Source organism: Dermacentor albipictus, chromosome 1, assembly GCF_038994185.2.
Source record: "Dermacentor albipictus isolate Rhodes 1998 colony chromosome 1, USDA_Dalb.pri_finalv2, whole genome shotgun sequence".
Classification (NCBI taxonomy): Eukaryota; Metazoa; Arthropoda; class Arachnida; order Ixodida; family Ixodidae; genus Dermacentor; species Dermacentor albipictus.
Window position 1 is genome coordinate 194534642 of NC_091821.1, and position 26884 is coordinate 194561525.

The 26884-nt window shown below is 48.9% G+C and overlaps 1 protein-coding gene across 1 annotated transcript in view; it reads right to left on the reverse strand.

Moving 5' to 3' along the window:
* LOC135897965 (protein-L-histidine N-pros-methyltransferase) overlaps positions 1-26884 on the reverse strand; it is a 217702-nt gene that overhangs the window by 163339 nt on the left and 27479 nt on the right. The window lies entirely within an intron of this gene.

Below are 26884 nucleotides of genomic sequence, written 5' to 3' on the forward strand. Positions count from 1 at the left end.
GCAATAATGCCTATGTAAAGGTAAACTCTTAAGAGAATCGGCGGCCGCGACAGGCTACACGTACGTGGAGAAAGTTTTTTTCTTTTTAGTCAGTGCTGACCAGGTCGCGTCCTCAGGACCAGCTTATATATACTGGTTAAGCCTGCCAGGGTGAATGAACGGCTGGACCATTAGGCACCGCACTTTTCTTGCTGTTCTTAAATTTCCGTACAGATCCACCAGAAGATGCAGAAGAAGGGCCCCTTTGCGCTGTGGAAGTACCATATGCACGTGAAGTGACACGTGGGTGCAGACGTGACAAACCCGTCTGCGTTCATGCTCGGGTGAAATTTGTAAAAGAATGAAATATATTGTCAAACCCTAAAATAATTTATTCAGTGCCGATAAAGACGCAACAAAATTAAAATTAAGTCATGTTATGATATACTGCACAACGTTGACTTCTTTCTTCAATCTCCTTTTCAAAACAATTCGTCAAGCCTGCAAACTAATGACTTGGATGTGCAATCGAAACGGAATTTGATCTGTAAACTAACGTATTAAATTCAAAAAGAAGAAAAAGAGACAAAAAAAATAATGACAGTTAAGCGCGTTGCAGCAACGCACGCGGACGATCCAAGCACAGAGACTATAGCGTATGCGACTATGACTGGAGCCTGCATTAGTTCTTACAAGACCTAGATACGGCCAGAGACTCGAGACATCATAGTTACATATATATACATAAAACTAAACAGCGCATTATATTGCCCAAATGCGACTAGAACAATGAGTTAGAGATGTTCGTCAACAACTTGCAAAGGTAACCACCAACACGGGATCCCCGTTTCCTCCCTCGTACAGAGGGCTCAGACCGGGAGGGCGCGCGCGTGCGGAAGCTAACGTCTCAATCCCCGGCGTCCCCAGCACACATGTAGCGTGTATCAGCGAGGCGATCTTGGGGAAATTCATTGTCGCCAAACCCCTTACGGTGTCAGTGAGCACGGTTGTGGTGGTGCCCGGCTTCCCTAGCGGCGGCAAGAAAGCCACCCCGTTAGATCGAAGAGCCCATAATAGCTCGCGCCACCGGCCGACCGAGTCTTAGGCAGGAGGGGGGTAATACGAAGTCCCCGTGCAGCACATTATAACCCCATCCACATTCGGAGGAAAGAACCACGCGGCACCTGCCAGCGCCGATGCGCTCGCGTGTGCTCTGGCCTCTTGCGCCCATCTGGGGAGCTGGGCTGCTGGTTGCGCAACGCCTCAACCCTGTTCTCTAACCCCCCTCCCCCCGCTGCCTCCGCGGTTCCTTGGCAGCCCCCCCGGGGAGGAGGCGCTGCGCTCCCCTCCATTTTGGGGAGAAAGGGTTCCGGGGGTGCACCATTGTGTGCCGTCAAGGGCCTTCCGCTCCCGCTTCTCTGCGCCTATTAGCCAGTGTTTCCTCGGCGCGTGATGGTCGCATTGTGCGCGACGTCGGCTCCGTGCAGATAGCGTCGCCACGCATCCCCAGTCCTGGCACGCGGAAGAAGGGACGGCGCGTGTTCGCGTGAAATCAACTCCTAATCGACTGTGAAAAGACACCGGTTTCCCAGAGCGGCAGCTCTTTGCGGGCGTCGTGTCGTTACACGCGCCGCTTGGGTGCCGCAGCCGTCACGAGGCGCCGCGTTTCTGCCTGCCAGGACTGCTGCTCTTCGCCGCGGTGCGGCGAGTTCGCATAGACGCTGTAACGAATGGGAAGGGTGTGCCGATGTAAGTGCGCACGCGAGCGCCGTTCTAACCTCTGTCAGAATGTGACTGACCAGTAAGAGCCACATAGGTACTCGAAATAGCTGCAAGCTTTATTAACATGCATTCAATACAATTATTATTATTATTATTATTATTATTATTATTATTATTATTATTATTATTATTATTATTATTATTATTATTATTATTATTATTATTATTGCGTCCATGGTAACCGCAACAAATAAAGATTGACCCGCCGTGGTTGCTCAGTGGCTATGGTGCTGGGCTGCTGAGCACGAGGTCGCGGGATCGAATCCCGGCCACGGCGGCCGCATTTCGATGGGGGCGAAATGCGAAAGCACCCGTGTACTTAGATTTAGGTGCACGGTAAATAACCCCAGGTGGTCGAAATTTCCGGAGTCCTCCACTACGGCGCGCCTTATAATCAGAGAGTGGTTTTGGCACGTGAAACCCCATAATTCAATTTAAAGAAATAAAGATTGGGTGAAATTAGGTTATCTACAGAATGAAGCCATAAGTTACGTACAACTAACAATGCCGTCAAGTTTACTGCGTTCAGTCTGTTCGTAGTTTATTCCAATCATCGATAAAGATTAAAAAATACTTCAGGAAAGTTTATATCAGACAACTGAAATAATTTCCTCAATAAGTTGTTCGTGCGTGCGACCCACGTACGAACAATTTCTATTAGCAAAAGGAAGCCATTGTCCCCGAATCCAGACAACCGGCGGTGTTCATTTCGCTTGCACAGGTTGCGTCAAAGAAACACAGTTTCGTACGTTCGCTGCAAGGAAAGATAAAACTCGTAAATCCGAAGTTTGCGTTCACTTACAGAAGTGTAGCTTGCTTCCACAGAAGGCAAAAAAAAAAAAAAAGAAACGACGAGGGTATAAGGAAACAGAGGCCAGGCAGCTGCCATGAAATATAAATTTCTAACACGCAAAGGGGAAACGCTGCATGGAAGGGCAAGGTGGGCCACGCATCCCCGCTGAATATATACAGTAACCCGATAGAGGAAAGTTTCACGAGGGAGGCACACGCCTCAATCGACACAGGAGCCGCGGCGGTGGTGGCGGCGGCAGCAGCAGCTTGAAAGTCGCACCACGGGCGCCATAAAGGCCGCCAAGGTCTTGCACTTTTGCAAATGAGGCCCAGCAGGAAGCTTGCCTCGCAACATTTTTTTTTTCTTGGCCGCTTCAAGCTTCCTCGAGCCCCACGTACCACAGTGAAATTTCTATGGCATTGCTCCCACGCAGGCGCATGGCTTCGCCAACTTCTCCGACGCTCGCTGCTCTTCCGCGCAGGAAGACGCGAATACAGAAGAAAAAAAAACTAGAAAAAGAACAAGAGAGAGGAGGGAGGGAGGAATTTAGAAACAAAGTACACGAAGACAAATATCCTCAACGGGTGAAAGCATCCTCAACTCTCAAACTGCCACTCCTCCATAAATCCAGCGTCTGTAGCGGTCGTTTCCTTTTATTAGAGTCGTTACTCAATGCGCCCTTGCCGTTGAAGCCGAGGGCCGAGCATTTAACCTGGAATGCGCTCCTCCGACAGAGGGAAGAACTGGGGAAAGGGTGTCAGGGCGCGGCGTGGGCACCCGAGAAACGCGCGCTCGTAATAACGAGCTGGCACAGCCTTCCCCTATACCCGCATACGCACTCGTCGGGGACCGCCCGACGGTTTCGTCGCCTTTTCCACCCAGGCATCCTCGCGTGCCCTCTTTCTCTCTCTCGAGGCTCGCTGTACAGGCGCCGTGCGAACAAGCGGATGTACGGGAAAGGGGCCTCCTTGTACACGGCGCTCCCCGTGACGGAAGAACCCGTTAAACTAAGACCCACCAGTGCGGCTCGCGGAACGACGACTTGCGGCCTCGTACACGCACTCGTGTGCAGCACGCGCGCCCCATTCATACATGGCGGTTCGTACGTAAATGAAGCTTCGCGCTTGCTACTGTATAGTGCGTTTTGTGCATTGTTCTCCGCACTGCGCGACTTCTTCGGTTGAGCAGCAAAAACAGCTACAGGAGTGAGTTCCTGCCCGCACCGTTAGACGTGCTTCGTCACGAGTTTCCTTTTAAGGATTATGGTGCGAAAGCTGGACGGAAAGAAGGACGCGAGACAGAAAGAATTCCCAGATTTATTACTATAGCGATGACTACCTTGATGTACTTAACGCACCTCTTGACCACGAACGTGAGAGCCACCCCAGTTCGATAACTTTTCTAAGGGCTGAAACACTCTTGAAACACTGAAAGATATGTCCATTCAGTTTCTAGATATCAAATTGATATAATTGCAATGAGTGAACGCGAATTACGGGCGTAAACCCCGGTTCAAGGAAGAACTTGCTCTATTTCGCAAGCACCCATTCCAAGTTGATAAATAGTGGGATCGTTTTCGCCTCGCTGACGAAAGCATATACGAGCATCAGCTTCCGTGCAACATTTGCGATACAAGTTGCTGGCATTTCTCGCGCAAGTTATCCCCTCAGTCTAATCTATAGTAAGATCATTTTGCAAAAGTTAAACAGCGCTTCCGGAAAATGCGACGGTGCGCGAAGCAGACATCGTCCCGTGCTTGCGATTCCACACATTCATGCACGGTAGGATGACTGATTTAATATGAAGGCTGTTCTGTTTGCGCCATATTAGTATTTCCAAAGCGTGCGGCATGACGAGTAACGCACGCCAGGAAATGCACTACCGACCATGCGACATAGTTCGCCTCTGGCGCGCGCAGTCTATACGTTATTCTGCTCAGTTGAGGGAAAGAACACTGCAGCCAAATTGGCCGATGTTTCGATGAAAGGACGCGTGAACACAAGCTCAAAAGAAAAAAAATTAATTCTGGGGTTTTACGAGCCAAAACCACGATTTGATTATGAGGCACGTCGTAGTGGTGGACTCCGGATTAATGTCGACCAGCTCAGGTTCCTCAACGTGCACCCAATGCACAGTACACGGGCGTTTGTCCACTTAGCCCTGATCGAAATGCAGCCGCCGCGGCCAGGATTCGATCCCGCGTCCTCCTGCTTAGCAGCGCAACGCCATAGCCGCCACACGGCTACGGCGGGTAAGAACACATGCTAAACGTGAAGGCTGCGCATGCAAAATCTTGGAACCCGCCATGGTTGCTCCGTGGCTATGGTGTTGGGCTGCTGAGCACGAGATCGCGGGATCGAATCCCGGCCGCGGCGGCCGCATTTCGATGGGGGCGAAATGCGAAAACACCCGTGTACTTAGATTTAGGTGCACGTTAAAGAACCCCCAGGTGGTCGAAATTTCCGGAGTACTCCACTACGGCGCGCCTCATAATCAGAAAGTAGTTTTGGCACGTTAAACCCCATAATTAAATTAAAAATCCTGGAAGTGCGTTCCGTTTTATTCCAACGCACGAATTTCCCCGGGAAAAGCAAGCGGAAAACAAAAAGAGAAGTGACATAAGTCGTCTGTATCTGGCAGCGGGGCTTGACACGTGTTTGTAAAGCATCGCCGTCACTCCTTGATAAAGAAATGTTATTTCTAGACTGTCATGCACACACTTTGACACCGGTTAGAATTTTTGTTGAGAATGATGGTGACGATGCGAGCGTTTATGCGCGAAATAATGTGGGAGCGCCACGTTTCGAGTAATAAACGTCATTCAGCACATGACGCTCTGTATGTCTCAGTCATCATTCGCGATCGATTTTAGCGCCATAATTTTTAAGAACAAATGTGTAACCAACTTGTAGGGGCTTTACTGCAGTTTATAGGCTTCGCTGATAGAATCATTGAACTGTTCTCTCACTGAGTTGTATTTGAGAATTATCCAAACAGCGAGAGGCGTTGCCCTGGTGGCAGAGATCAACACACTCACATCTCAGCCACCTCCCTCCCTACACCCCACCACCAATATCCCAACAACGCGAAGACCGTACATATCGTACTTCTTTTCAAAGGCTAGTGACATGATACCTAAACCCTCGATTTCGCACACAGGTTAGGAGCCAGATGCCCGCAGGCGCAAATGGCCAGATCTAGCCACTTTCGCTCTCACAAAGTCTTTATCGCTTGCCCGGCAATATTGTACACCAAAGATTCAAACGATAAGGAACGGCTAAGAAAGGAAGAGGGATTTCGCTGAGTATGGATCACGTGATGGAGCAACACCTCGCTAACTGCGAACATCTTGAACCAGTAGTTTGGCGTTAGAGTTCAGCAAACGTCGAGCGATGCTGCTTTAAGCCACGTGGCCACACCAGCGCGGGAGTCAAATCCAAACAGGCAAACTTGCAGATCAATATCAGACTGCGTTGACGTTGCTGTGTCATATTAACCATGCTCTGCCAACCGCCGGCTCCTACACCGCATATCTTTAAACTGCCAATGACCTGTTTTTATGGCGGCTTCTCCGTGAGACGGCGCACTGTTTCGGGAAAGTGACGACCTCTAGCTCCGAATATTACTACATCCTGGCATATAATAGCCACAAGACGCCACGAATGGCTTGTAGTCCGCTTCAGCATTTGTACCTGATTCAGAGGCTCCCAATTAATGTTTCAATCAAACTTCCATAACCTTTCTGTTGACCAGCAATATATTACATAATAATACCACAATATTACATAAATAAAATGCTTTGATCACGTGTAATGAAGACTTCGCATCCAGACATATGGCGCAACGCTGTGCTAATGAGAATGCTGCTGATAGATGTGACCCAACTTATAAACAGCACAAGCCAGGCGTAGCCTGTGCAGAAACACATGGGCAGCAAAACTCGGGAGAAAGTCTGGATAACCAGTTTCCAATCAATAACCAACAATTTTTTCTTCCGTGCAGACGCGCGCAATGGAGCGACATAAGCGAAACCAGGGAAAAAAAAAGAAAGAAAACGACGATATGTCGTGCACATTACGGGGACAACGACCACCCTGTATGGCGTCACCCGACACGCGCGGAAGAAGGTCGCCACGCGCGTGTATATTCGGCGTAAAGCAAGCCACATTGCCTGAAAAAGCGGGCACATTTCAAGAAATTTCTACCGGTGAAAAAAAAGAACAACAAAAAACAAACAAAGCGCGAGCTCAGTCTTGTCCCGCGTTTTGCGAAACCTACTCTACACGTTATGTTCCTGCCATACTGTTCGCCTTTCATTCTTATGCACAAACGCATGCCATGAACGCACGCACAACATGAATTGACAGCACAATAACCACGCGCGACGAGGAAGGCTTCACGGCCGTTACTTCCGGGGTCAGTGACACATCCCCGCACTTCCATCTAGCTCGGTAACACGGGCTCCCCCCGCTGTTCGTCTCTTTTCTCATTTCATTTTTTTACGCGCCTGTCGGCGTGAATATGACGCCAGAGCGACGGCATCCACGAGCCAAACACGGTGAGGGATGTAAGTAATGACTACACGAACCTGGAGCCGCTACACAAAAGGGCGAGAGCGCACTCTTTAACTTCACTCGCGCAAACATCGCACTCGTTAAGCGTGAAAAGTTAAAAAATAAAATGAAATAAATAAAGAACCGATGAGCCTAGCCGCCACAACGGTGCCTCAGGGTAGAAGAAGCGTCGTTACATTTTTCTCCCGTTTAAGGCAGTTGAGCACACGGCGGTTGTTTCGACTTGCAGCAAAAATCATAAAAGCGAACGAACACACGGCGGTGCGGGAACGGCCCGGACCAACGAAAAAAAACACACGCACATCACATACATGACGCACGTGAAACACGCCAAAGCGGAAGTAAAACGAGGGAGCGAAGGCGAGCGGGGAGCGCGCCGCCAGATGCGCTTTCTCTTAGTTTCCTTCCCGCGGCAGCCGTCGTCGGCTTCTGTCGATGCAATCGGCCGTTGCCGTGCGGGAATTAATGACACGCGCCTCGGCGTCTCGGAGACAAGCGCATGAATAGGTGACACACGCGGAGCAGGGGTCGGCCGTAAACGGCGCGCCGCTCACACACGCACAACGCCCAAACGGCTGGCTCCGTTCCCCTGACGGCCGCCGCGACGTCGGTGAGCTCGTAAAGCTGTCAGTCAGCGCCGAGCCGGCCGCCGCAAACGGGGGCCTTCCTCGGCGTCTTCCTCCCTCCCGTTGAGCACGAAAGCTCTCCCGCCGAGCGTCTTCCGGGCAAAGCCCCTCTGACAGGGCGTATGGCCCGTCCCCTTAAACGAGGTCCGCAGCAGTAGCCCGGAGAGACGCGATGCTCGCGCTGGCCTTTGCCGAGCAGCAAGGGTAGCGCGAAGCGCGGCCGATGCTGAAATGTCGAGTCTCTCACGGCATGCACGCTCGGCGTGTAAACGCATCCGGAGCACGGGTTCTGCGAAAAGGCCCAATCGTCGCGCATTTTGTGCCTGAAACCACCACACGAAGGCGCAACACGTCGTGACCGTCGGCATCGCGAAACCGGCGGCAGTCGCGCGAAGCGCGTGTCATCGAAGTGCGTCAGCTCGTTATCTTAGAACAAGAAAAAAGGCAGGGCCTCACGGTATTCCCGAACTTTCGAGAGAGCGTAGGTACTGCACAGCGCCGCTGTTGCTATAACCAATATAGGTAGAAGTTTCAACGCCACCTATCCAAGAAATTGTTTCTACAAAAAACTTCAGTCGGCGGGACGTAAGTTAGACTATACTCACATTAGGCGAGTTGGCACTCCTGTCTATCGTACTCCGCGCTCTTTACAGTTTTGCGCCACAGTCCCGACGCGTGAAGCAATGCATGACAATTTAATAAATTAACGCACGCCGAATGCGGGCTGTGCGCGCGCTCTTCGTGTTTTGTTATGTGCGCACACCAGCAGTGAACGCACGAGTTCTTCAGTAGATCGACAATTACCACTCAATTTGTCACTGTATTCAATACGCTGCAGCTGACTAAATGTCGCTGACAGTGAGGAATGGTGGTCCTTGTTTCGAGCATTACTTCTAAACTTCACAGAATCACCCCATGACTGCACATAAAGGTTGTTCATACTCCAATAGCAAAGAAATTCCTGAGTTATTGCGTAAAGCCCCAATAGTATAACGTGAAGTTATTAAATTATTGAATTATGTCGCACTAGTTACAAGTGCTGAGCTGTTTTGATATAATTATGCCTTACTCGACTTATGGGCGAAAAAAGTTCGCAGGGTGCTTTTTCGGTCGATATCCTCCCCTGAAAAGGCAACTTTTACGCAGTTTGTTTTGCGTGAAACCAGCAGCTCAGTCACACACCCTGTCACCGTATGTTATGCCACCGGTAGTAAAGGACCACGTGTGTGGATACACAGGAAACAAGCATTAATGTATTAATGAGCAAGTGCAGGACTACGTTTGTCTAGGTCAATTACTCATAGGGGAACCTGATCATGAGAAGGAAAATTAGAGAATAAAAATGGGTTGGAGTGCATACGGCATGCGTGGCCAAATCCTGACTGCAAGCTTACCACTGTCGCTGAAAAAAAAAGTGTACAATCATTGCATTCTACCGGCGCTAATATATCGAGCAGAAACTTGGAGGATAACAAAACAGCTCGAGAACACGTTAAGAACCTCGCCTAAGAGCGATAGAACGAAAATTCTTAGGCGTAACATTATGAGACAAGAAGCGAGCGGCGTGGATCACAAAGCAAACGGCGATAGCGGATATTCTAGTTCACATTAAGACCAAAAATCGAGCTGCGGAGGCCACGTAATACGTAGAGCAGATAACGGGTGGACCATTAGAGTTACAGAATGGGTGCCAAGGGAAGGGAAGCGCAGTCAAGGACGCCAGAAAATTAGGTGGGGTGATGAAATTAGGAAATTTGCAGGCGCAAGTTGGGATTAGCTAGCGGTAGACAGTGGACATAAAGATATGATGATGATGATGATGATGATGCAAGCCTCGTTCACTTCGGGTATACACCTCTCATACACTGCTCAACGTTAATCCTCCAATGTGTACTCCATTCATGCGGTTTAACATCTCAAAGCAACAGATATGAGAGGCACCGTAGTAAAAAGCTTCCGATTAATTTTGACTGCCTGAGGTTCCTTAACATGCGCCTATACCTAAGCGCACGAGCGTTTTCGCATTTTGTACCCCTCGAAATGCGGCCGCCGCGGCAGGGAGACGAACCCGCGGCCTCGTACTCAGCAGCAAAACGTCATAGCCACTGAGCCACCGCGGCAGCTAGCGTTAATTCTTGAAATTCCAGTTACACCTTTTTTTTTCTTCTTACAATGCAAATAAGTATAGAACGTGCAAACATGTCCTGTCCTGACGATGTTTATTCGCGGTACACCACTGTCCAGTCTCATCGATTACAGAGAAGAAAGTGAATATTGTTACGACTTTGCACCGCTGCACCACTATTACGACTTTGTGGTCCCGTAGCGCTCGTCACCCGTTTCGTGACAGAGCGTTGGTAGAGAAGACTCCGAGCCAGGCGTCGATGAGAATAACAAAAGGGACTTTATACACTATATACAGGTATACATGTATACACTATATACACTATATACATTATACAGGACATGAACGGGTCGGCACTGGGGCCGAGATCTCACAGCAAACGCGACTGTTCCCGCACGGCGACGTCCCGCGAAAACGCGTGACACATCTCACCCCAATCGGGAGCGACACTGTCTCCCGGTGGGTCGGCGGATCCTGTTTTCGAGGCGGCCGCGTCCGGCCTTTTATAATCCCCGAGTAACCATTGTCCCTCAAACGGCCCAATACAAAGTCAGCACTCGGCGGTCGTCCGAGGGGTCCAACCAGCGACCGCGCTGGCCACCCGGTTCAAAGTTCGCGCGCGCGGTGACCTCCAGGCAAAGGGAGGTGCGGCGCCGGGCTGTCTGGCACTCGCCGACACGTCTGAACACGTTGCCTGCCGATGCTTCTCCCGCAGGACACCGCTGCCTGACGGCTCAGCATCTTGACTTGTGAAGGGAGAATTTGGGCGCTCGCAGGATAAATTCTGCATCTTGCAGATTCGGAATCCGGGCTTGTGGTAATGGCACAACAATATGATGTTTTTCAGTAAGACGGAGAACACAGCGAAGACCTGCCTAAATGATCAAACCCGTTCACGGGGCAACACCTCATAATGCGGCCGCGTTCTTGTATGCATATCATGCTCAGGCTCACTAGAAAAGAGGAATGGCCAAGGACTACACAACCGTCAACCTTCTTGCACTTAGGCGAGAGGTTACGACACACCATTTTCCATGAAAAATGGTGTGGTCACCTCCCGCCTACGTGTAAGCCGATATATTTTATTTTGGAATATTCCTCTCCTAAGTAGTTCTATTACCTGCATCTCAGGTGGTGCTCCCTTACGTTAAAGTAATTTCACAGTCATGAAGTTATGAATCCCGTAAGGCACCATCTAACAGTTAAGTTCTAGGAATACCGCTAGCATGAGCAAAAAATCAAATGGGCTGAGCCAAACTATAATTAAAGAAATAGAGGCGAAGGTTTGCCACCAGCTCTAGTCGGAAAATAATGGAGTGACGGAATCGGACATTCAACCGTGAAACAACGCGGTCAGTTATCAAGGAGTACCTTTCGAAAAACAAGATCTGTGCAAGGTTACAGACTCACAGTCCGACAGACGAACAGGATAGTTTAAAGCTTTAAAGTGCACATAGCCTCAACCGAAGTGTTAACTGCCGTTATCAAATAAGGACCACCCGAAGGTGACGAGACGTCTTTTTTTCAGCACGATTCGTCATAGGAAAAGGCAAGACATGAAGTGGTAAGTCTACGAGTCTGCCGAGAAGCAGAACGATCTGGACTCGAACATCAAAGCTTTTATCACATTTATCGACAACCACGTAACATGATTCACATGGAATGGTTCAACGATGGGACACCCAACAGTCTCTTCGGTACTTGCATGTTCTTGATAGCTCGATCACGAAAATTTGTCTTGACGTACCTCTACGAAATAATATGCCAATATGAACTGCCTGCGACGAGTTCCTTATAGTCAGGAGGTGGGTACTGTGGCTCAAGCACCCGCGTATTCTCCGGACTAGACGTCAACTAACGTCCAGAGTGAAAACTCTCCCAAAAGAATGGAATTTGCATGAACTTTGGGTACGAGAAGAACGTTGCGAGCGCGCCACGTTAACAACATCCCGGTATGTGACTCAAAGTCATCAGGTGAACCTTGTTGAGCCGTTCTTGATGGCTTCAGCAGACGGAAGTTGTTTGGCTCAGTACATTCCATTTTTTGCTCATACTATAGCGGGAATCCTAGAATTTAGTTGTCAGGCGGTGCCTTACATGATTCATAACTTCATGACTACGGTGAAATTAACGTAAAGGGAGCACCACCTGAGACGCAGACAATTGAACTATTAAAGAGAGGAATATTCCAAAATAATATATATCGGCTGGCACGTAGGCGGGAGGTTACCTCACCATTTCCCATGGGAAATGCAGTGTCCTAACCTGCCGCCTATACGTGCCAGAAGGTGCAGCTCCTGGTACGTCGGTGTTTCGGCGCTGCAGCTCCGAAACCGCGACGCGATATCTCGAATGCGGCTTCAACATCGGCTGCAGCGAGACATCGATCTCTTGCGGACGAGTTCGATCTCGCCTCATGTGTATACGATGTGACGACACACCGCGGTTTTAGACGCTCCTCGGCAGATGGCGAGCGGCGTCCTGTTTAGCTCAGAAACAAGTTCCCCGGAAACCAAGTCGCAGTCGGAGTAGTACGCAAAGCGCGTAACACAATAGCTTAAAGGGACTGGCAACTGTCCAGAATGTGTTGCGAGACGTTGATGGAAATGAAATAACTATGAATTATAGTTATACAGTCCAGGGCACTGTTCGAAATTTAAGTAGAAATTATAATTTTAAATTGGCAAAGAAAGAATCATGTTGAGGATTATTATTATTATTATTATTATTATTATTATTATTATTATTATTATTATTATTATTATTATTATTATTATTATTAATTGGCATTCCCTTCGAAACGGGGCGGTGACCAATAGTCACCTAGCCCACTTGATTTAATCAGGGATGCTGTACATATTTTTCCTTCTAGCATTTCTCTATACATCTACATTATCTTTTTTTTTCCCCCTCAAAACTTCTCTATCTACCTTGTATCGCTAACTATGCAACGGATCTGGTCGCATCATTTGCTTCCTTGCTTGCTTTTCCACCAATGCTCTAAATCTCTAGCATATCTCGACTGCTGAGCGGTTGGCGCTTTCACCAACTTTAAATTTAAGCGCTTTTGGGAGGTCTACGCTACCTTCGGGTCTCACTGCAGGTGAATCCCTTCGCATTCCGCAAGGATGTGCTAAGTGGTCTCCGGATTTTTGCTGCAGCATACACATGCCTCATCTTGATGCGAATATTTGCTCCGGTATGTTTTGTCCTTAGGCAAGCAGCGTGAACCCCAACTAGCAAGGGGTCACCTCAAAAACCAGCAAGTAGCGCGGCCTGGCGGTGAAGTCTTGGTACTTCCGATGTAGTATATGATATTACTGTAGGTAAGTCGGTTGTTATTAAGTACAGCATACTTATTGCTTTAAAATAGCAGTTCATATATGATCAGGCTTTTGCGCTTTATTCTACGCGTGTTACGAAGTAAAATAAGTGCGCGCTGACGAGCGACGTTGCCTTCGTGGTAACGAGTGGAGCGGCAGTGCGGGCGGAGCTGTTGAAAGCATGGCGGCGCACATGTTGTACACGAGCTAGTTTGCGAGTTGGTATCCCAAGTTCTGTTGTCTCTGCGAGATGCAAAATGCCATTGACGAATTGCACCGCCAACGGGTACCAGCCCTGCAAAAATACTGGAATATGCTGCCACTTAGCTTCGCTTGGCTTAAAAAAACAAAAAACAAATGCCTGGTGCATGCAACCAGCAAAAGCGCGGCCTTCGAGATAGGTTTTTGTTACGTGGAGGGAGCCACGCTGGGGTGTAGGTTCGGACACCATCTACTGCTGTAAAAATAATCCGCTGCTTCATAAAACATGAACCGCAGGAACATCGGTTTGATAAACAAAACATTACTTTCTTACAGCTACAGCTGCACCTGTGGTCTGCTTCCCACCAATGCCGGCGTATAAACGTTATTGCGCTCACCTGTCACTGTTCCCAGCGTGTTTCTTGAGCGCGACTACATCCTCAAGCCAGATGGGAAAACGCTAATAACAAATGCTCCACGGCGTTTTCCGCGTACCAGTGTATGGTTGGACACACAGACCAGTAAGGTCTCCGTTGCACTTAAAAAAAAAAAAAAACGGTTACCGTAAAAATTGGTTGTCAGTCCCTTTAAATGTAATTTGGATGGACCTTTACAATTATCACACTGGATGACTGAATGCTCAGGCTGCGTTTGTCATTTCCACAGAGGGCTCTCAGGCAATGCATGCTGTCGATTTACTCAATGCATAAGTGACAGCCCTTGGGGAAGGGGGGGGGGAAGGCACGGGGTGTTAAGAGAAAGCGAAAGCGCGTACAACCATATATCATGCGGCAAACGCAAGAGCAGAAGCGCGATCAGAACCCTTTGTCATACCGCGACACGTGTTCCATTACAGCGAATTGCGCTGCGCCTTGGCGCTGCTCACATAGTGGCCGCGCATCGCGGTAACGGATGGCGCATCGCGCGGCAATACAGCATTCTAATAACTAACACGCATATTGCTACATTCTTTGCTTCATTAACGGAAGGCGGCACGGCGTTGTTGTCATTTGTTGCAAGAACCAACTTAAGCAAGGAGTTACGGAAAGCTTGAAGACAGAATAAAAGCCGATTAGCTTGAAGATGTTCTGTCAGCAAGCGGAAAAAAAGTTTTGCGTAATGCACGTAGCTAAAATGTAAACGAGGCCTGCACATTCGAAGATGCGCTCCCGTATTTTCAGTTATCAGTAACGACCAGGGCTCTCATTCAAAGAAGATGTACCAGCCAGTCGTGATGACGGACATACTAAATTAGCGAAAGCGGCGGGTCAGTGGAAAGCAGCACTTACGAACGAAAAGCTTTGTTAATTCATACAGGTGTAGTGAAGCATATCTTTATAGTTTTCTTCTCATGTATGCAATGCCTCTTCTATGCAGAAGCCCGCATTTTCATTTAATAATAGGCTTAGTGTTGGCTTCAGTGCCTATTTTGATGTTCGTGCATTTACGGCCACAATTTAACAATGTGTCGACTTGGCTAAGAAACAACGAGGCATGCAGGTGTAATTAAACTTGGAAAAAAATATTTTGCATGCCAGTGGTGATGTGTGGACAGAGTTATAATTGTGTGACGTAATCAGGTGTGTTGCGGAATATGAGTAAAGTTATTAATTACGGTTTACAGCTCAATGGTTTATTCAAAAGCACGTCATTTCAGAAAGAGCAGATGTATAAAGCTGAAACTCGGTGAAAATAAAGTGTGTCTTAGGAGAAGCATGGTAAAGAAATGGTCATGTTCTAGGTGCTTGAAGAGTGTCTTAGGAGATTATTAAATTTGTTTTAATTCGATAATCTGCTTGATGTTTGTCTAGGGACTAAAGCACGTTTGTCGTATGCGAACTAATAGGCGTAGCATGATGAAATTTTGTAGAAATAAAGGATACATTAGGGGACATATGCCGGAGGAATTTAAAAGTTGCAGGCATATTAGAGGCACTGCAGAAATATACAAATTGCCATCCGAGCCTTTGTAGCGGCGCGACTATCGGCTCCAAAGCAGGCGAAGAAGGTGGGCTCACGTGCAGGTAGCGCGAGAATAGAACACGCTAGCGCGCTCGACCTGAGCGGCCGCGGTGTCGGCCACTCCCGAGATCGCGCTGCGTCATGGCTGGCCGGCCTAAATAAATCGTGGCCACGGTTGCTACCTCTTCGCGCCGCCCCTGACAAATTGGTGACCCGGACGACCGAGCCCAGCCATGCCCGCGTCAGCGCATCGACTCTACCAAGGCGAGAGACTTGGCCTCACGCGGTCCTGCAGACGTCCCGCGGCTGTAGGGTGTCCGGGAATTCTACATCGACATGCCGGACATCTGATTCATCCAGCTGGACAGTCACTTCCTTCTCAACGAGGTTCCAGGCTCCGGCTGCGTTCCAGGCTCCGGTTGGCACCCCACGGCCCCAACTTCTACGACGACTTGTGGGCAGCGGTCCTTGTTCACTATGTCACCTGGACCGCTCAGTCACAATTGATCTCGCCATTTTAACCGTCGCATCATTCCGCGTCTTGTCGTCCCGCATCGCCTGCGTCCACCAGTGCCGATCGTCAGCACGCGCCGGCCCCAGCATCAGACCTCTACTCGGTTCGTGAGCCTCCTCCCCAGCTCAAAAGAAGCTGCGCGACGACTCCTTCCAAGAAATTCACGGGGTCAAACGTAAGCGCTTTCGGCTATTCTACGGCCCACCGCTCTCCTTCCTTGGACGTTCCCGCAAGCTGTGCGCTTTCCGTTCGGGGGCACCTCACTCGTCACCGATACAGAGGCTCTCCCACCGGGACAACTAGGCGCAAATTTCACTCTCGCCGGCACAGCGACGCCACAAGCACGACCTTCGCGATGCATTCAGCGTCCACTGCAACCCTGATGCTATCTGCATTCGAGATTTCACTGCAAGCAGCAGCAAGCGGGCCTTCCGTGTTCTGTACTCACACCTTCCGCGGATGCATGGCCTACCGAAGTTTTGCAGGAGCAGCTCTGCCGTCTGGTTTCTTCAGCTCAAGAATCACTTCTACGTCAACAACATGAGTAACCAACACTTTCTCTACCTCTACGCAAGTGCCGAGCTACCATACGGCCTACTTTCGGAGCTACGACTTTTACAGGCCCGGACATCTACGAGAACCTGCGGCAGGTCGCGATATCGAACTACGGCATGACTGGCTGCGCGTCGCTCACAACCTACACTGCCGGTGCTGCCTGGTACACCTCTCTCGGATTGCGTGAACCCGACACTACTAACGACAACACCATTTGCATACTTTACCTAGACTTTACCATTGAACTTTATTTCTATCGCACTTCGCACTAGGAGGAGGAGGGGGGGGTGCTATAGCGGCGCGACTATTGCCTCCAATGCAGGCGAAGAAGATAGGCTCACGTGCAGGTAGCGCGAGAACAGAATATACGCTAGCGCGCTCGACCTGAGCGGCCGCAGTGTCGGCCGCTCCCGAGATACCGCGGCACCATGGCTGGCCGGCCTAAATAAACCGTGGCTACGGCGGCTGCCGCTTCGCACCACCCCCACACTTTCAAAACGCCCCTTCTAAGCGCTACTATGCTTCTTGCGATCTACCGGCCTTTGTGAACGTCTCTAATTGGAACACCCTTCGTGTGTGTCTCTGTGTGCTCATTTTTTTTAACCCTTTCCTCTCTGTCCTCTTTCTAACCCCATCTCCTAACCCCAGTGTAGGGTAGCAAACCGGAGACTAATATCTGGTTAACCTGCCTGCCTTTCCTCTTCATCTCTCTCTCTCTTCTAAAAGTGAATCAAATTTTAGAATTACTTCTGCCAGCAAAAGTAATCAACGTTTATGCTTGGGGGGGGGGGAGGGGGAATAGGGGTTGTGATTCTGCAAGGATGCCGAAGTTTACCTGCGTCCTTTTCGCTGATATTTAGCTTTCTTACGATTCAGTTCCAACTAGCCAACACAATTCCGCAATTAACATTTTGCGAATACTTAACCTTCCTGTTTCTCACAAATAGGCTGCGCTTGGCGGTTCGGGGGTGAGTGCTGCCTGCGAGTAGCAAGGTCATCTTGTATAACTCGGAGCACGCTAATTATTTCGGAATTTCAACATGGAAGGAAATTACACCAGAATCAAGCTCAGAAAAAAAAAAGGCTGAACCAAGTGTCGACACTAAAGAAGTCAAGGTCAACGTACATGGTGGTTGAAATTCGATGAATAAATGTTAATTATAACTCTATTTTCTGTCTCTACTTCATGTTACTTATACACTCATTCCGTAACTTATTCGTATCGTATGTGCGTACGCACGTATGACGTGCAATTACGTCAACCTTCCCATCATTAGCGTCGACATTCAATTGTTATTTTTTTGGAACAGGAGGCAGGTGGGCCGATCCCAGAAAAGGTGCAGTCTATAGCACAATGCGGCTAATTTTCGACATTAGTGGCATTAACTACGCTCGTACCGTTCATTTTACTACTCTGCGACTAATTTTCGCGTCTTGTCTCAGACCTCATTTTTGATACCTTTTGCGACTCGCTACGACGCTCTGGAGGCATGAGAGGGCCGTTTTTCTTTAATTGGTTACAAGATACTTAGACCACAGATACACCAAACCAGTGTGAAGTCAGCAAAGACCATGTCACCAAAAAGAAGTTGCATGAATTACTGCATGCAACTTCTGCCTGTGTTTCCATAGTAAACTATTACTAGTTTATTATGGAAGCGCGTGGCACAACAAAGCCTCATTTCGCGGCTCAGTGCCCTGCGCCGTTAACTGATATGTGCATTTAATACGTGCATTCGCTCCTACAGCAAGTGATTTGGCTTTATGCAAAGCGCGGCAAGAAATCATGTTCTCGCATGGCGAAGTGACCTAGTGTAAAAGATGAATCAACGCGCAGCAACACGCGCATCCAAACATTCCAAACATGTAAAAATAACGCACGACAATAATGACAATGCCTGACAGACGAGGCGTCGTGGCGTCGTCGGTATCCGGCAAGGTTTCGATTTCTCAAGTTGCAAAAGTGACACACGCTGCGGCACATCCCCAGAATCCGCGGTGCAGTTTGGTTAGCATGTGGTTGCCTCAGTGACACTTATACCGCTGCACGTTAAGGTCTCGGACCACAACGCATTTGAAAGCACTAAGATTTCATGCGCACTGCTGATACCACAGATGCTGCCACACACGCCGGCATACCCACCGTGGTTGCTCAGTGGCTATGGTGTTAGGCTGCTGAGCACGAGGTCGCGGGATCGAATCCCGGCCACGGCGGCCGCATTTCGATGGGGGCGAAATGCGAAAACACCCGTGTACTTAGATTTAGGTGCACGTTAAAGAACCCCAGGTGGTCGAAATTTCCGGAGTCCCCCACTACGGCGTGCCTCATAATCAGAAAGTGGTTTTGGCACGTAAAACCCCATAATTATTACGCCGGCATACTCTTACGACAGGGGGATTTCATAGCGCTCAACACATTCTGATGTGTTCGCCTTCTGTGTTTTATGTGTACAGACACCAGTTGGACGCAAGCGTCCAACTTGATGCCGTTCAGTTCGGAGTTCAATGAAAAACCGGAGCCAAGTCCATGGGCACTCCAAAGCAAGCACGAAAACTGGCAAACGAGCTCTGAAACTCTTCATAACAGCAGACGGAGCTTCAAAGCATTCAAGACACGACAAGGAAGCCCATGGGCTTCATCCAATGTACGCAGAAATATTTTTCTGGAAAACAGAACAAGTTCAAGAGGCAGAAAAGGGTGTTCCGCAGTGTTCAGCGCTCATTAAGCATATAAGGTGAAGTCCACTTACCGGAAATGAAAGAGGAGAGTGCCTCATACATAACACATGCGTGACAGCATTCACTGACGCCAATATTTCGATGTATTGGAAGACAGTAAAACCACGCTCGCAATGGATCGATATCGAGAAAACAATGAAATGCCGGAACCTGATTATATTATTTCTTTCCTCTACACTTTCGCCATGCGAATCACTGCTATGCCGTGCGTATTTTGTGCCTTAAAACACTTGCGCAGATCTTTAAAGTTTTGCTTCTTTGCGTGCTCATTGTTTGGTTGTAAGAAAAGAAAAATTACACCTACCCTGTCATTAGACCAGCCAAAGATAACATGGTCAGTTTGAGTGAATGAGATGAAACTGCCTAATACACAGTCCTCCCACTCTGAAGTAGATTTTGCCAGAAGAGAACTGAAGATACGTGTATTTCTTGCCGAGTATACGATCTCGTAAGACCATTCGTACTGAATTATAATTTACTTACATCACCTCTTTCAGCTGAAATGAAAGAATGAGTTCTCTATAAGACAGGGCATAAGAGGGAATATGGCGATTTTACCGGCAGCACTTTGTTAGTGGTCGCGGGCTTCGGCACCTGCATGATGTGCATAACCTTGCAGAAAATTATCAAGACATTCCGTTAACTGAAATTAAATTACCAACTTCAGTGCGCGCACTGAATCTGCAGTAAAACCAGCCAGCGTTCAACTCATGCATGCTCACTTGCTAGAAATCCTAGAGACTAACGTTAGCTTTAAGAACATTCCGTCTCCATAATGCGCCACAAGTTAGATTAGCGGATCAGGCATTACTGCTCCAAAGTGCACGAGAACTCCTTTTCTTTTTTTTTTGGGCAGGGGGGGGGGGTGCATGAGTAAATGCGGCGCTACGCCAATACATTATTACTGCGTGTTACTGTGCTAATTGATTCATACTTTCTTTTCGTGTAAGCTTAGTCGCAAGTGGCACCCGTTCTGTTCAGTCCACATTTTCTATACAATATCTCCCCCCCCGCCCCCGCCCCCGCCCTTTTTACTTTACACCAAAGTAAACTGAATTTGTCCGCCACACATTTGAGGGTGAACATTTTCATTTATAGCAAGGGGACACGCCCGGGCAGTCATGGGCCTCAATTCACGAATTGTTGCCAATAACTTGTATTATTTGTGCAAAAACCGCAGCAGTTACTTCAATGCGACATTTTGCACGAAGAGTAGGGATGCAGTTCCTGTATAAGTAGCGTTATGCACGTTATACCTACAGTAACTCATAATGCAAGTGCGTGCGTGCGTGCGTGCGTGCGTGTCTGTGTACTGCATCGTTTTGTCTGTTCGTTGTGCAAAATGCCTTTAAGAGGGTGTCTTTGACACTTGAACTACAAACGAACGATCTGAGCTGGTTGAATGCAATGATTCCTTTCACTCAATACTATTCCTTTCTTATCACCCATCGTTATTGACCGAAGGATTATGGCGAGAACGTAGGCAGAGCGCCGCTCTCACCACTGAAGAAGCGCGAAAAGGAAAACAATTAGGATCAACTTGTTCAGTTATACCAGACCTGGCCTCTACAGCTATCACTTAACCATCGAGCACTATCTACACATTCATAACTCGAGCAATAACATTGCTCAGTGCTGAATCACTGCGCAAGATATATATTTCTCGTCAACCACCAAAGGGTCATCGCAACGAAATGCGATATTGAAATGCACGCACGGCGAAACACGGCTACTGAACCCATTCAGAATTACTGCAACGTCTACAACAAAGGCGAAATCGTTTTCTCGCAGAATAAAGTAACATTGTGGTAGTAAATAAATGACTAGAACTGTGAGAACGTTACTGCTAAATTTTGTTCTGCAAGAGCTATTCTTTCACGACCTAGCAGACATAAAGATCCGCGCGAACAGCCAAGAACAGCGGTAGTGAATAAACAAAACAAAAGGATAGGAAAGAGAAACCGCCCGTAACAATCGGAATCAACGGGCAACCGTGACGAGAATGCAGTACGCGAGCCATGACGATGAGCTAGCGTCGTATGCCACCGGCCTTCGGTATTCCGTCGTCATTTCCGGCGCGCACGAAAGCCAGGCGCGCATGTAGAAGCAGCGCCCTGGCAACACTGTCGTTATCATATCCGCGCGTTACTGCCACGTGCGACGGGGGGAGCGAGGATTCGCTCGACTCCCGGAGCGCTGCGCGCGCACGCACGCACAGACGCACACTAGGGACAGACAAGGCGGCGAGGCGAAGGGCGCTACGCCGGCAGGCAACGTCGTTAGGACCGAGGGACCGCTCTGCAGTCCTGCGGGTCCACGTGGCGCGCCGTAATGGCAAAGGCGAAGGAAGGAGCCAGGGACAGGCGCAGGGGGGAGAGGCGGCGGTGGGCGCCAAACGCCCCGGAGCGGACGCGCAAGAAGAGGAAGCAAACGAAACGCGGCAAACAAGTTTCTCATTTCGTTGCCGCGGCGCACTCCTTCGGATCGCAATAATGCAGACGACGACAAAACAGTTTTTTCGCGTTCCTTCCATCGCGCCGGCTCCGCTTGCGTGAAGCCCCGAGTGCCTAAAAACTTCTGCATCAGCATTCTTGTAGCCATTTCTTATTTTGAACCAAGCGAGGGAATCGATACTGAAAAGTACAGCTTCGTGTTCAAAAAAGGAAAAGCGGGAAAAGCTAGCAGCCACGCGGGATCTCCATGAGCCCAGCATCCCAGCGAACAAATGAAGCGGGCACAGCAGAGAAAAGAAACGAGCGGAGAAGAATGAAGGGGAACGCAGGCTGAAGATGCGGGAGGAGGGGGAGAAAGAGGCGGCGAGGACGGGGAAGGGAAGCGAGCCAGTGCGCGAAAAAAAAAGGAAACGAAGGAAGCGAGAGAGCGAAGGAGCGCTCGAGGGAGGGGAGGTCAATCAGTTTGCATTCCAATAAACAGAGCGCGCCAAGAAGCGCCCCGGCCGAAGCGAGAGGAAGCGCCAGGATGCCAATAAAATATGGCGGCCGGCTGAGAGACGGAGCAGCGAATGGAAAACTAGACGGCCAGCGCTTGGAAGTGGAGACCCGCTCGCTGCAGGAAGGCCACGCTGAGACAAGCAGTGGTAGGGCAAGAGCCGTAGGTCCGGCCACTGGTTGGCGCAGCGATGCAAAGCCGACAGAAGGAACTAACTGAGCATATGTCAGAGCGAATGAAGAAAGACACAATAAAGACGCAGTTACGTGGCGTAAACTCCACACTTCAACCTCGGATTATTCGGGAGCCAGGAATCCGCATATGCTTTCGGAAGCGCTCATGGTAAAGCTGAAGTTATGAAGGTGCAAAGCCTAATCTGTATGATAAGCACGCGTTATCCGATCATAGTGAACCAATACTGTAAATAGGATTTTTCCCCACCAAAAGGGAATTTTATGTCGAGTGTAGCTGTGTTAAGCTACTTAATTAACCACGGTGAGTTCTGCGGCTACAGGAAGAAGCATGTACTTGAACCTTAAAAAGCGTTAACATACCTAACGCGCATTAACAGTCTCTTACAGTAGCGAACATGCGGATTTCAACAAAGACAACGCGTGGTAACCTAACGATGTTCTGAATAAAGTAATGGAAATAATGTCAGCTGGTGCCAAGGAAGTGAACGGTAGCTTTCCTTGGTGTCATTAGACGCTGAGTTATTATATTCCCATTCGTTCTTTTCTCGTTGCGCCTTTACATCCTTTGCCTACTTAGCACCTGAGTGACAAGCACATAGTAAAAAAGTTGAACATTTCTTTGTAGTTTTATTTCGGAACGATATACGCTCGCCCCGCGAGATCTGATAAAGTTGAGCTAAAGTTCTAAGCTGCATTATTATTGCCCTCATTAGCTTTCGCGGGCGTCACTAGGCGCACGTAGAATGGCGCCCAAGGCGACAGCGACACATGCTCCGTTTCTGTTTAACGCGTCATGGCCATGTTTGACGAGCATGTTCAACGTGGGGCATGAAAATCGCAGCGTGAAGAATAAATACAAGACTTTAGACATTTGACTATCAAGGGTTCTACTGTAGTCATATATTCTTGCGACCTCATGGTTTGTGTTTCTGAATAGCTCATGCATGCGCCGCCGGCAGGGAAAGCCACCAGCGAACTAGACGTTTCCAGATGCCACAACGCGTATGCGAAACAGTAACGTCAGGGAGGCTTGTGTTTGCTTTGTCAACGTCTGACACTTACACATCACGGGTACGTTTCCGAGATACGCGCATTGTCAGCCAGAGTTCTCCTACACTGCGTTTCACATTCGGTGCTGAGAGTTGATCAAGTTCTCAGCTGAGGCATAGGTGCGCTTCTCCTCACCGCCTCCGTCAACGGTAAGCAGCCATCCCACCTCTCTTGCTACCCTAAGCTGTGTTGTTGCCAACGCCTCGGGCGCGTACAAGTGCACCCGACGCGTGACGCACTCCTCCAGACGTCTGCATTCCGGCCGTAATGAAAGGAAAGCGGAAGGGAGGGTGGAGGGCGCCAAAAAATATGCGACTATCTTGGCGGGCGAGACTGGAAATCAGGGCCGGGGGAGGACAGAGGAGGGCTGCGATGGCTGCAGTGGCGACTGACGCACAGCTGCGTCCTCAATAGCTAGAACGGCGGCACCTTGGACGGCGGCGCCGCTTATTTCACTGGCAGCGTGCCCCACGCCAGGCTTGAGGGAGGCCCCTCAAGCGAGTGCACTTTGCCAATCATACGGATTTCTCCCCGTTTTATCTGCCCGTGGCAGCTATATGCAGGGAAAGGAGAGGGAAGCGGGTGGGGGGAGGCAGGTTAGTGTGCAACTTCAGCAGGGACGCCGCAGCCATTCGCGCAGGGATCGCGCGCGCCACGGCGCTGCCGCCTCTTCGGCGCTCTCCCCAGTTCCTTTTCGCCACCGCTTCACCCCGCTTTCTCTCTCTCTCTTTTAGGATGGAAAAAATATATACATATATACATCAAGCAGGGCCCCGCGAGTAGGAGACCTCCCTGCGACGCACTCCTCCCCTGCTCCTCGACAAAGCGAATTTTGCTGTCGGCCATCTTTGAGAACAAACAAACAAGCGGACAAACAGCAGCAGCAAAACAAAGATGAGCCAGGCCCGTATTCACGCGCCGCGTCGCTTATATTTTTCCTCGAAGGCGCTTACGCGCTCGTGCATACACGCTGGCTGCACCGATAAATAACCCGCGCCCGAAGCAAACAAACACCAAGCTCCCTCTCCCACACTTGTGCCTGCCGGGTTTCAGCGGTGTGTTGTGCTTCGCCTACTTATTTAGCGCTCGTCCCACGCCTGTATCCGTGAGAGAACAACAAAACAAGAAACAAAAAAGCAGCAAAGGAGACATCCTCTCGCGCCTATAAGAAGCTCGGAAGGCCATATAGGAAGTGAGTGAAGCGTCAGGACAAACTAGGGAAGGTAAAAAAAAAGAAAAAGAAAAACAAAAATTAAGAAATAGGGGACAGGCTTTTATCTCAACGAATGCAGATCAAAGCCGGCCGGGAGTGGCGACACCCCATGCTTTCTCTTTCCTCCTTGAAAACTTGAAATGTGCTCATCAAGTGACACTCGCAAGCCCCGCAAACATCAACAACGACACGACCAGAGTAGAGTGAAAACGCCGTCACGTAGCTGTCACCCTGACAGCTGCCGAAGACGCTATTTGGCGCGAGCGACCGTCTGAGCTGCTGCGCTAAGAACAGACGTTGCTCGATGCGTTACCGACGTGCCAATGACACATCTAGATGCATGGCTCTTCGCGCGTGCCCACTGGTCGTCAGGATTGTCGCGGGAATTCGCATTGCCGCGGGACACTCGAGGTCTGTGACGATGAAGCAGAAAAACAGCAACGCCAGCGGCAACGAGCAAAGAGAGGGCGAGGCGCTTTGGATTTCTCAGAACGTAAATGCTCCATCAATGCGTTTAGCAACGTCCAGTCGGGCCGGGCCTCGAGGATGAGCAACCTATTTCTGCCAAGGAAAGCAAAGAACAGGCAGACACGTAAGCATACAACGACTGCGAAGAGAGGCGTGCGGACACGGGGTTCAAGCAGTGGAATAATAAACAGTCCGATAAACAAGTTGAACACAAAGCGAAACAACACAGAACAGCAATGTGTAATGACGAGCGTGTGCACACAGACCAGAAGATCTAAGCACTTAAGCAACTGTTTAGGCCATGTCTTATTCATTGCGAGGGGAACAGTACGACCCCCTTAGTCGTTTTCAGCTGCAGCTGTCATGGGTTCTTACAGCAGTCTATGTGCCCGTTCATAACGTACAATAACATAACATAACATAACATAACATAACATAACATAACATAACATAACATAACATAACACACACACACACACACACACACATACACACACACACACACACACACACACACACACACACACACACACACACACACACACACACACACACACACACACACACACACACACACACACACACACACACACACACACACACTTGAATGAATAGAATGAATGAATGACTTAATAAATAAATACTCGGATCTGGAATATCATTAAGCTTTCATGATGGTGACAGCGCGAACAAAACGACGACGGAGTGAAAAGACACAGATAAGCGCTCGTCCTGTGTCCTTTGACCCCATCGTCATTTTGTTCGCGCTGTCACATTATGAATGCATACACCAACTCGCCCAACTTTCCACTTTAACATTATTGAGCACCTGAGGTTCTGAAGCCCTCAAGCCACTGCAAAGGGCTTGTCTACAGTTGTTGAACTTCTGCAACCTCCCATCTCCCCATTCTATAAGAAGACAAACTGAACACGTCCCTTCCTCCTAAGGGGCATACGTGCACATAAACGCACAATTACTGGAAAAACAAACTGCGTTTACCTTCCATTACTAAAGGTTTATTATGTATCTATATATCTTACTACCAAAAGTTGTTTTATTATTGAAAAGGTTAGTCCAGACACAACTGCCAGCCTACATCTTGAAACATGACGTGGCGGTTGTCTTCGTTTGGCAGTCCTCGATGCGAAAGTCATCAAAACCAAACCGAAAAATGGGCCACCAAATACATCGCCAATCCATCCGATCCATAGGAAGTGAACAGGGTAATTGCGAAGCAACGGATTTCTGTTTTTCTATTAAATGTTCACGTTCTGACAACTGGCTCTTCAGCTATGCAAGTGCGCGAAGATTGACGTCACCAGCCCATTCTCGCTTCGACGCCTACACGTTTTCAGTCCAATGCTATGCCTTTGGTTTTCGAGGGACCGATATTGAGTGCCATTTTATGAAATAATGCAATATTTAGTAGAGAAGTCAGTAGTTAAGGCATGGAAGTATACCTAAGAACAAAAACAACAAACAGTTAATTTGTTGCATCGCCGTAAGACACTCATACGGTATTTTGCATATAATATACCTTACACCTGAACAAAATCAAATAAATGCCAATAAAAAAAGGAAAGACTCAGTGTTTGTGTGTTTACAGTTAGAAAACGCACCTACACGAAAGCAGTAAATGTACACAAATACCACGTAGACGGGCATTTCGCATTCCAGCACACAGTGAAATTTCAAACTCTTCTTTGCGCAAGGGTTAACAGCATGCATTAAAGGCCGCCCTCGTGCTCTTTGAATTCGTCACCGTTTATTATTTAAGAGTGCTCCTATAAGGTTTCAACGCGTTTAATAAGTAGACGAGGAAGAGCATAAATGTCT